Source organism: Pseudopipra pipra, chromosome W (genome assembly GCF_036250125.1).
Source record: "Pseudopipra pipra isolate bDixPip1 chromosome W, bDixPip1.hap1, whole genome shotgun sequence".
Classification (NCBI taxonomy): domain Eukaryota; kingdom Metazoa; phylum Chordata; class Aves; order Passeriformes; family Pipridae; genus Pseudopipra; species Pseudopipra pipra.
Genome location: NC_087580.1, coordinates 19,500,511 through 19,511,802, shown reverse-complemented (window position 1 = coordinate 19,511,802; position 11,292 = coordinate 19,500,511). Strand labels below are relative to the sequence as shown.

The window sequence follows — 11,292 nt, the reverse complement described above, 5'->3', positions numbered from 1 at the left end:
CAAGCGAGATCCGCCGGGCACACCTTCCCCCATTTTTTGATTGTCACAAGTTTTTCTCTTGTTTGCTCCTCTGCCTGCCTCTGCTGGCTTGATGGGTGCCTCCTGGGCCTTTTGCAAGGAGCTCGGCTCCTGCAGCAGCCCGGCTGTGGCACCAAGGCTTTGGAACTCTGCTAAGGGAAAAGGTGAAGTTGCTGTTGGGCCAATGTTCCACTGCTACTGCTAAGGGAAAATGTGAAGCTGCGGTGGATGGGGAGGATGTGGAGTTGCCCTGGAACTGGCCCAGTTGAATTAAAGTGCAGGTTGAAGGGTCGGTGCTGTTGCTAAGAGAGCAGCCCTGTTGCCGGGGAGCAGCCAATGGGGAGCTGCCCAGAGGCAGCCAATGGGGAAGCTGCGTGGTGGCGCAAAGGGCCAGCCAATGGGAGAGTGCGATGGAGCCAAGTGTCGCCAATAGCCAGCCAATGGGACCCCGAGCGGACGGGCAGCCAATGAGGAGCTGTGGCCGGGAAGGTGCTGAGGGACTGCGCATGCTCTGGGCCAGTCCCCGTGGGGGGCTTTTCCCAATTGTCCCCTGTTCAACTCCCTTCAGCCTCCAACCCTGATAATTCCTGGCATCCCCCTGTCACTGCAGAGATCCACGTGGGTTCTGCACTTGACCGCCCTGGGGGAGGGGGTGAGCAGGGCATAACCAAGCTCAGGTGTGGACACCTGACATTTCTGGGGGTACCTAGAAGAGAAGCTTTGGGCAAGGTGACTGTGGTTAAACCTGTCTGGCCATCCAGGGACAGCCAAGTTGCTCTCTCACTTTCCCTCCTCAGTCAGACAAGAGGAGAAAAGCAGGTGAAGAAATCCTTGGTCAACAGAAAGGGAGATTAACTGGAGAGAGGAAAGCAAAAAGCAAAGGCCACATGCAGAAACCAAGAAAACCCCTGGGAGGCAAGAATTCAGTCCATGGAGAGGTTTCCTTGGAAGACAAATGTATTAATGAAGGACATCCACGTCTGCCCCCTGCCCACCTTCCTTTCTGCCTTCCTTTCTCTCAGTGTATTGCTGATCATGCCATCCCATGGAATGGAATATCCCTTGGGTCAGTCCAGCCCAGCCGTCCCAGCCATGTCCCCTGTGAAACACTTGCCCAGCAGAGCCCATTGGGTGGGGGTGGTTGCAGAGACGCTCCCTGTGGGGCCAGCACTGCCCAGGGACAGCCAAAGCCTTGGGCTGGGACCAACAGCGCTGCAGCCACGAGCACCAACCCAGCAGGACAGGGGCTGCTCTGGGCAAAGGGAACTGCAGCCCAGCCACAGCCAGGGCAGGGCTGCTCAGGGGGCTCTGCCAGCCTCTGGTATTCTGGGACTCAATGAAGCTTTTCCTTGGAGAGCTCTTTGAAGGCCCAAGTGAGAGAGAGGCAGAAGTGCAGCTGTCAAATGCAGCAGGATAAACACAGCAGTTCCTGTGAGGAACATTTCTGCCCTCAATCTGGGGAAGGGCCTGTGAGGTCCCTTCTCTCTGCAGGAGCTGATGGCTCAGCCCGTGACTCAGGGCTGGGCCAGGGGCTCTCCAGCTGCCCCTGCCCTGGCCTGTGACAGCCCAGCACAAGGCCCCTGGCTGGCACAGGCCCTGGGAGATCCCCTGTGCCTGAGGGCCTGGGCTCCCTCCAGCAACGGGGCTTCTCTTTGGGCTGCCCCGTCCCTCGTGCTGAGCGCAGGATGGGACAGCAGCAGGCACAGCTGGGCCCTGTCTGTGCCCGCAGCTGAAAGGAGCAGCCTGGGCACAGCACGGGGAGGCTGCTGCTGGCAGGGCACAGCAAAGGGCCCGGGCAGGCTGGGCACTGGCACCCCCTTGTCCTTCCCTCAGCGTCACCCCCCCAAGGCAGTGCCCCCGGCAGAGCCCTGAGCCAGGCGGGAGGGACAGGATCTGCCTTCCCCGGGCTGGGGGTCAGGGCTGGGCCTTTCTGCTGCCTCCAACCAAGCCAGGCTGTGCTCAACATCTCAGCTGCCTGCACAGAGCCTTTGCCTCCCTGCACTCACGGCCCCCAAGGATCTGCTGGAGAGTCCCTGGGGAGGCTTTGTCAGGAATGGCCCTTGGGGGGCTCCTGAAGGCTTCAAGGGACTGCAGGGTTTTCCAAGGCCTTTGGCTTTTGCTTTGGAATCTCGCAGAAGTTTGTGCAACCCTGACCTCCAGTTCTCTGCTCTAATGAGTCCCTGAAGAGGCTTGGTCAGGAAGGGCCCTCAATGGGGCTCGTTAATGCTTGAAGGGACTAAAGGTTTATTCAGGTCCTTTGCCTTTCCTTTTGACTCTGAGTCTAGGAGAGGTTTGATCAATCATGGTCTCCAATTCTCTGCTTTAATTAGTCCCTGGAGAGGCTTTGTCAGTAGGTCCTCCAGGGTTTTTAAGGAGCTTTGGGATTTCCTTTGGAAACTGAGCCTTTGAGAGCTTTGTGCAATCATGGCCTCCAATCCTCTCCTCCAACCAGTCCATGAGGAGCCTGTCTTGGGAATGGCCCTCAGTGGGATCCATTAATGCTCTGAGATACTTTGGGTTCTCCTTCTGACTTTCACTTCTGGACAGGTTTGTGCAATCTCCCCTCAGTACCTGAGGTTCAAGGACTCAGCACCAAAAGCCCCCCGGGGCTCATTCAGATAAAGCAAGTCCTAACAAACCACGGCTCTTCCTGGGATTTTCCTCCAGTCTAGACAGTACATTAGGAATGTTGTCCCATGGAATCAGGGGACCATTGTGACACTGCAGGGCCCCAGGGAACTCTTTTGCCTGCGACGAGGGTCAGCACAAGAGACACCGACACCAACTTTGGAGAACAAGTGTGTAATTTTCCTGCAGTGCAGAGCAGCAAAGAATGACAAAAGGCTGAGCTCAGTAACGCACCTCATCGTTCCTACCAAGAGTGCCTGGAGTGAGTAGAAAAGCTCCCTGCCCAGTTGCCCTCATCTGTTCCCCTCAGCCAGGCCCGCCCGGCAGCGGGGGAGCCCCGGTCGCAGCCAAGGGTTGGAGAACCCCTCCCGGGCCCGGGAAATCCCACCCAGGGCGTCCACTCGTAGGGGAGGGCTCCATCTGTGCTGGGAGGGGGTCCAGCTTTTCTGGCCTTGCAGAAACAAGCTCACAGAGCTACGAGTGTGCAAAACCATCTGACTCCCTTCTCCTCCTGGGTTCCACCCACAGCCTGGCCAGGGCTTAAGGGGAAAACCCAGGCAGTCAACCTGCCCCATCTGCTGCCAAACAAGGCCACACATCCACTGCCAGGGCCTTGACCACTCTCTAAACACAGGAAGATAAAGATCACATTTTGCTCACAATCAGACATAAGATTTGATTAAGGAACACATTCAAATATCATTCACTAATGAGCTGAGACTCACAGATCTCACTAAGAAGCACATTTATTTTGTTCAGGGGCAGGTACACGGGGAGTCTTTCCACACTACATCTTTGACCAACAAACATACACAGTTTTAGCTAAGGAGCAAATACAGGGATAAACAGACTGTTAGGTTGGAAGGTTCATCTAGAGCTCAGCTTTGGCTCAGGGCCTGTTGTTCAGCCTCAGCACTTCAGTGACAGCCACACAGGGCTTTACATGACACACACAGTTTCCAGATTCATTAGATATTCTCCCTTACTTAAGACATAGATGTTACTTTGCTTTACACAGTCAGCCCCCCTATTGCAAGTCCTTAGTTGGTCCTTTGGGGTCTCCTTCAGGGCTCTCTGGTGGGTTTTTTGGTATCTGGTGCCCCCCAAAGTTGAGGTGTCCACTTCTTGCCCTCGGTTCTGAGCAGACACAGTGTCATTACCTTTCACCACAAAGACTGGAACGTTTGGGTTTGATCTTCTCTGGGCCCACAGAGCTCAGCTTCCATCCTGTTTGCTTAGTTACATCCCTGATCCAGTTCTCCAGGACCTCTCCAAGATTGGCCATAGAGAAATGTTGGGAGCAGTCTTCTATATCCCACATCAAATCCCCCTTTTTTCAGACTAAGCTCCTGAAGGGATAGAGTGTCTTAGGAGCTTTATTTCATTTTACAGCTCAAGGCATTAGAACAGCTACAGCACTGAATCCTGATGCAAGCTGAAATACAAATGCCCTTCCAGCTTTGGGGCAACCCTTCCCAGGTGTTATTTCCACACACCAATCCCACCCCGTTCCTTTGGGGACCGGCCAAGGATCAGTCATTTCCCCAGCAGGAAGGGTTTGAGGACATTGGGGTGATTTCCCACAAACGGGCCCCTCTCATTAACACAATCCACTTGTCCTGTTCCTTTAGTGGGGGTCACAGCTTTGGACACAGGCAGGATTGTCAGAGGTGGTGGGGGGTACTTGCACACTGACTGCTGGGTCTACTTTTTGGGGAACACAAGTGCTCACCCAGTGACCAGGAATCATTTCTGCCAGAACAGGGAAGGCAGAAATGGTGAATGGCTTCCTTGTCTTTTCAGGTAAAGGAGTGCACACCCAGCAATCCCTTGGAGGCAACACTTGGGTCACGTTTGAGACTAAAAGGAGATGTAAATTTTGCTCCCAAGTCAAGACCCAATTAACTATTGTCAGGAGAGCCAAAGCAGACTTAAGCATTTGGTTTCTTCTCAGACAACCTCTCAATTACCCAAGGGGCTCTGGCCTTTGGAATTCTGCAATAATGCATCCCTGATTTGACTTGTTGTACCACTTCTACAATCAAGTGGGCACCTCTGTCTGATGACATTCCCAAATGTACCTCGAATCCAGGGATTCTTGGATTCAACAGTATTCCACTCACTTCCCCAGCCCGGTTGGTGTGACAAGGAACAGCCTCTGGCCACCCAGAGAAGGTATCCCCCAAGACTAGGAGATCTTTACACCCTCCTTTTCTGGGCAATTCAGTCACATCCATCTGCCAACATTCACCTGCAGCATTTCTACATTTTCCATCACCTGTTCCCACTCCAGTGGCAGGGTTTGGATTATTTCTCTACCACACACCACACTGCTGACTCACTGCTTGTACAGCTGGGGTCAGTTTTGGACCAAGAACCCACTTGGACAAATGTTACAGTGCAGAAACAAATACAAACACAAAACAAGGATCAGTGGAGAAAACAAAGCCAGAGACCAAATGGGGGAACACCAAATAACCCACCCAAAGAGCTGGAAGATCCACACGTCTTAGAGGGACAGGATTCCCCAAAAGAATGCCTTATTAGCCAGTGGGATCTTCCCCCATCCCAGACCAGTCCGGGGATCTGTAGTCTTCTCCAGGAAAGTCCTGGGGCCGGCGTGAAGATCCAGAGATCCCTCGGATCCACGGGAGATCAGGCAGAGGGTCCCATCTGGGGCCAGAAATGGTGCCCCAAAGCAGCAGAAAGCAAGTCCTTAACCCCAGCTGGGAGGTGTTAAGAAGCAGGCATTCTTTAGGGCAGCGTGCTGGACGCCTGCAGGAGAGTTCTTCTAATCCAGCCTGCTCAGGGACACAGGCAGGGCTTGGGATTACACCCACTGATTCCAGAGGCATTGGATATTCCCCCTTACTGAACACATGTCCATTACTGTGCTTTACACAGTCACACCCCTATTGCAAGTCCCTACTTGGTCATTTGGGGTCTTCTCTGGGGGTCTCTGGTGGGTTTTTTGGCATCTGGTGCCCCCCAAAGCTCAGGTGTCTGCTTCTTGACCTCGGTTCTCAGCATCACTGCTTTTCCCCACAGAGACCGTCATGTTTGGTTTGATCTTCTCTGGGTCCCCAGAGCTCAGCTCACATCCTGTTTGCTTGAGTTCCAGCCCTGATCCAATTCTCCAGGACTTCTCTAAGATTCTGTTGTTCCTTATTTGGCCAGAGCAGAATCTTGGGAGCAATGTTCTACTTCTCCCAAACCAAGGCTCCCCCTGCACCAGCCACTGCCAAACAAGGCCAGACATCGACTGCCATGGCCTCCACCACTCTCCAGATACAGAAAGAGAAAGATCAGATTTTGCTCACAATCAGACATCTTTTGTTAAGGAACAGATACAAACAGGATTCACTGATGAGCCCAGACTAACAGATCTTCCTAAGAAGCACACCTGTTTGGTTCAGGAGCAGATACACAGGTGGAGTCCCATCCCACCACATTTGTACCAACAAATAGACCCAGTTTTAGCTCAGGAGCAGATACATGGAGACACAGCCCATTAGGTTGGAAGGTTCATCTAGAGCTCAGCTTTGGCTCAGGGGCTGTTGTTCAGCCTCAGCACTTCAGTGACAGCCACACAGGGCTTTACATTACACACACAGTTTCCAGATTCCTTACAGAGTCTTGCTTACTTAATACAGACACTTGTGGGCAACACTTGGATCACCTTTGGCACTAAAAAGACATGTAAATTTTCCTCCCACGTCAACAGTGTTTGAACTGTTGTCAGAAGAGCAAAACAAGAGTGAAGCATTTTGTTTCTGCAGTCAAGTGGGAACCTCTGTCTGATGACATTCCCAAAGGCATCCCAAATACAGGGAGGATTGCACTGAACAGGATTGCAGTCTCTTTCCCAACCTGCTTAGTGCAACAAGGAACAGCCTCTGGCCACCCAGAGAAGGTATCCCCCAAGACCAGGAGATCTTTACACCCCCCTTTTCTGGGCAATTCAGTCACATCCATCTGCCAACATTCACCTGCAGCATTTCTGCATTTTCCATCACCTGTTCCCACTCCAGTGGCAGGGTTTGGATTATTTCTCTTCCACACACCACACTGCTGACTCACTGCTTGTACAACTGGGGTCAGTTTTGGACCAAGAACCCACTTGTGCAAATGTTTCAATAATTTGCTTCACTCCAAGGAATCCCCTCATGTTCCCCATCCACCAGGTCACAGGAGATTGGCTCAGGGACTATTATTTGCCCACTTGGGGGAACTGCCCAGCCTCCTGGAGCAAAGTTTGCTCTAAGGTTTCAAGGAGTTGACAATCCTTAGCACTAGACTCATTTTCTTCTACTGGGAGAAGGATCTCTGTCAGGATCTCTGACCTGGTGGTGGGGAGTTCTGTGCATCCAGAGAATTGTTTTCCATGCCGGACAAAGCTGCCCCCACTGGGAAACAATTCCCAACCAGGACTTTCCAAGGGGCTGTCTCCTAAGTCAGCTCTGCCCCAATACACTTCTCCTCTAGTCTGGAAGCAATCCCGCTCTGGGCTTCCTTTGCTGGGGCTGGGGCAGTTGACAGGTTGCTTCTTTCCTTCCTGGCCCAGCCTCCCTTGTCCTTGGAGAATTCCAAAGCCCACGGAGGCTCCTGGGCTCTGGACTACTTGCACTTTGTGTTTGGGATACCCCATATCCACTCAGCCCAAGGAAATTCCACAGGGCCACAGTCTGACCCCAACGTTGCTGCTCAGCATCAGTGGCATCAAAAGATCATCCCCACACTGCAATAAGGCTCCAAGAGGGTGGGTTTGGACTTCTCCATTCCTCCAGTCCCTTTGCCAATTGAGTTCCAGATATTGGGGGGCTATTTTTAAACCCCTGCAATAGGACCACCAAAGTCAGATGGGTTTTCCTCCCCAGCTTTGCATTTTCCCATTGGAAAGCAAAAAGCTCTTGACTTTCCCAACTCAAAGGGAGACACAAAAAGGCAGCTTTCCAATCTAATCCTGTGAAACATATTAAACTTTCATTTAGGGGAGTTAGCAAAGTGTAAGGATTCACTATGACTGCTTGTATATCTTCTACTCTGTTCTTTACAGCTCTAAGGTCTTGGACTAACTGGCATAGCCTTCCATTTGCCTGCTTGACTGGCAAAACTGGAGCATTCCATTTAGATTCACATTCTTTTCACAAGCAAAATTTCATCAATTGTTCTACAAAGGGTGAGAATCCCTTACAACTTTCTATTTGCAAAGGACATTGCTTTGGCCCCACCAACCCCACTCCAGGTTTCTCTGGAATTCTCACGGGTTCTGCTCTCTTGGATCATGGAGGCACCTCTCCAGCCCATCCTGTTGGAACCACTGCATCCCCAAGTGATGGTGGCAGATGGATTACTTCTGCTTTGGGAGACTCTCATGCAAAACTAGAAACTTGCACAGAATTAGGCTCTGCAATAATAACCTATATTGGACCATTTTTCAATTGGATTGTGGCATTTCATTTTGCCAAGAGATCTCTCCCAAGCAGAGGCTTTGGGGAATTGGGGAAATACAAAAACTGGGGAGCCAACCACTGTTTTCCCAATTTCAAAGCCACAGCATTAAAAATGGCCCAGTTTCCCAATTCCCTGGCACACCAGACAATTGTTCTAGAATTGTCCCTTGAGTTTCATTTCCCTGGATTTAACACAGAGGAACAAGTTCCCACAGCCACAAACAATTGTGCTTAGCTTGGCTGGAACCAGATGTTCTGATGGGGAAGAATCCTCTGGTGCCCCCTCAGTTGTCATCAGTGATGCCACGAGAGGGTTCGGAGGGTTCTGAAGTTTCAGTTGCGGACAATCCCATTTCCAGTGTCCATCTTTCTTACAGGATGCACAGGGACTGATCCCAAGTCTCCTGGGGGGATGTTTGAAGCAGGCTGCCCACGCTCTCGTCCTCTTCCTCTCCCCGGGGGCACCATTTCCTCAGGGATTTCTTCCAGAACTGCAACTCCAACCTCCAACAATGTCCCCAAATTAGACTGATCTTGTCCCTCAGCTTGATTTTCCTTTCCGGGCTCACACCAAGGGCTCTGAGGGCGCTGCATTCACACCACAATCTTTCTGCCCTTTCACACGTTCTGCAAAGGGAAAAACACAGCACCAGACATAACCTCCTTCCACTTCTGTTCCCCTTCTCAAACAGCATCAACTGGAACAATGGATTCTAATTCAGTGTTCCAGAACAGCCATCCATTGATTCCAACACTCCATTAAATTCTCCCTGGGAGCTGTTCCTCCGGGGGGGCCGCCAATCTTCATCCAATATTGCAAAATGCAACCAAGGGGGGACTTCTTCCAAATTCCCCCTTCAGATTGCCCACTTCCCAGCTCTAAACAGTAGACCCAAAATGGTACAATACAGAAACAAATACAAGTACAGAACAATAGTGATCAATAAAACAAAGCCAAAGACCAAATTCCAGAATACCAAAGGACCCACCCAAAGGGCTCGAAGATCCACAGGTCTCAGATGAGCAGGATTCCCAAAATACCAAAGAACCCCCCAGTGCACTGAAAGATCCATACGTTTGACATGGGCAGGATTCCCCAAAAGAATGCCTTGTTATCCACTGGGATCTTACCTGTGTCCCAGACTGGGCTGGGGATCTGTGCTCTTCTGCAGCAAAGTCCTGGTGCTGGCGTGAAGATCCAGAGATCCCTCGGATCCGCGGGAGATCAGGCAGAGGTGTCCTGTCTGGGGGCCAAAAATGACACTGAAAAGCAGTAGAAACAAACTTCTTCACCCCAATTTGGAGATGTTAAAAAGAGCATTCTTCTTTATTCAGCATGCTGGGCGTTCAGAGGAGAGCTCCTCTAATGCACCGTGCCAAAGGACAGACAGGGCTGTTTATTACACACACTGTTTACATGTGCATTCAATAGTCTGGCTTACTTAATACAGATTCAGTACTTTGCTTTACACAGCCACACCCCTATTGGAAGTCCTTTTCTGGGCCTTCCGGGCCTTCTCTGTCATCCTGACCTCAGTTCTTGAGCAGCACAGCACCATTGTGTTTCACCACCAAAAATAAAGTTTGTTCTTTCATTATCTGGGTACCCAGAGCTTAGTTTGCATCCTGCTGGTTTGGGACATCCCTTATCTAATTCTCTAGGACTTCTCCAGGATTACATTGTTCCTCATTTGGGCACTCGGGGGACTGTGAGTTTCTATTTCTTCTCTCAGTGGTTTGATGGAGACCATGAGGAGCTGGGAACTCATTGCAGGGACAGGAGGGAGCAGTTGGGAAGTACTAGGCAGGTGGGGGAGAGAAGTGTTCAGAGAACAGCTGAGATACAGCTCGAGCAAGCTGAAAACTAAACTGTCATTTGGGGTCATCCCAGAACGACTGGATTTCAGCAATTACTCAACACAGGTGCCACCTCCTCCAGCCAAGCCCAGGAGATCAACCTCCTCAGCAGCTGCAAGAGCGGGATGTTCATGTGCCTGCTGCCATCTCCCCAAAGCCATTATCCCACTGCTGCTGACAAGATGGGCAAGATGAGCATCTACCTCCCAAGATCTGCTGCCGCAAGAAGAGCGTGTCCCAAAGGATGTCCTCAGCCTTCTCAGAGGGGACGTCAGATCCTCTCCAGGGATGGTCCCAGCCCTTCCCAACCCGGACTGGGCACCAGCTCCAACTCTTCCCTGGAAAACAAACAACAAATTCATGAACAGAGATTACAAACCAAAAGTGGAAACAAGAAAAAAAGGTAAAATGTTAACCTTCTGTCAGGGTTCTGAGGAAGGCCCAAGCCCTGCAGGCCAAAGGAAAACCCCACCTCCTCCAGCTGAGGAAAACCCAGGCCTTCTCCCTGCCCTGCAGCACTGGCCCAAAGAAAGGCTCCTAAGCCAAGGCAGGCAGCCCAAGCCTTTCCTGGCCTGCAGCCCAAAGCAGCTGGTGTTCTGCAGCCCCGCCTTTGCTCCCCCCACGGGGGTTTGTTTTTGGCAGGCTGGCTGCCCCTGCCCCAGCCCCGCCCAGCAAAGGGGCAGTAGCAGAGGCTGGGGGCAGAGCCGGGCTCCCATTTCACACCCAGCCCAGAGCACCCGCCCACCCTCCTGCCAAGAAGCAGCTTGGCAGCCGGCTGAAGAATTCCTCAGGTTCCCCATCAGCAAAGGGGGAACCTTCGGTGCCCAGCCAGGCTGAGCAATGCCCGTGTCCGGGAGCACCCCCTGGGTGTGGACTCATCTGCAAACGGCGTGTGGAGCACGGCTTGGAGGAAGGGGCCAGAATCAAAGGCCATCCTCTTCAGCTCGCCGGCGTCCAGGTCAACTGAGAGCTTGTCATCCCTGACGTCGTCCTCGATGTCTCCAGCAGCAGGCCCACCCGGCACAGCTTCTGCAGAGGCCTCTTCTCCTTCCCTGGGGGCCAGACCAGGCTGTCAGCGTTCTGCCGAGGGCCCAGCTGTCTGTGAAGCGGGACGAGCAAAACCAGGTTGGATGGTGGCCACCAGCACTTGGGAGACCGGGTCTGCAGCCCAGCTCCAGCACAAAGAGGGGCGTGTTCCCATGGGATGACCCCCCCCCAGTGCTACAGGCTGACAAAAAAGTCTGGTTTCCTTTGCTTCTTATTGCCAAGAGATGTGTGGAGGTGTTACCTGCCAGGCCCCGGGATCAAAGGGAGCACGTGGATCTCTCCCGTCTTC

General features: G+C 52.3%; 1 long non-coding RNA gene across 1 annotated transcript; it reads right to left on the bottom strand.

The window, feature by feature from the left end:
- Positions 1–3,374: 3,374 nt before the first annotated feature.
- On the bottom strand, positions 3,375–9,361 carry LOC135406473 (uncharacterized). The gene is made up of 2 exons (XR_010426275.1): positions 9,231–9,361; positions 3,375–8,726 (listed from the first exon to the last, which is right to left on the bottom strand). It is a non-coding gene; the product is annotated as an uncharacterized LOC135406473 (long non-coding RNA).
- Between the last annotated feature and the right edge of the window lie 1,931 nt (positions 9,362–11,292).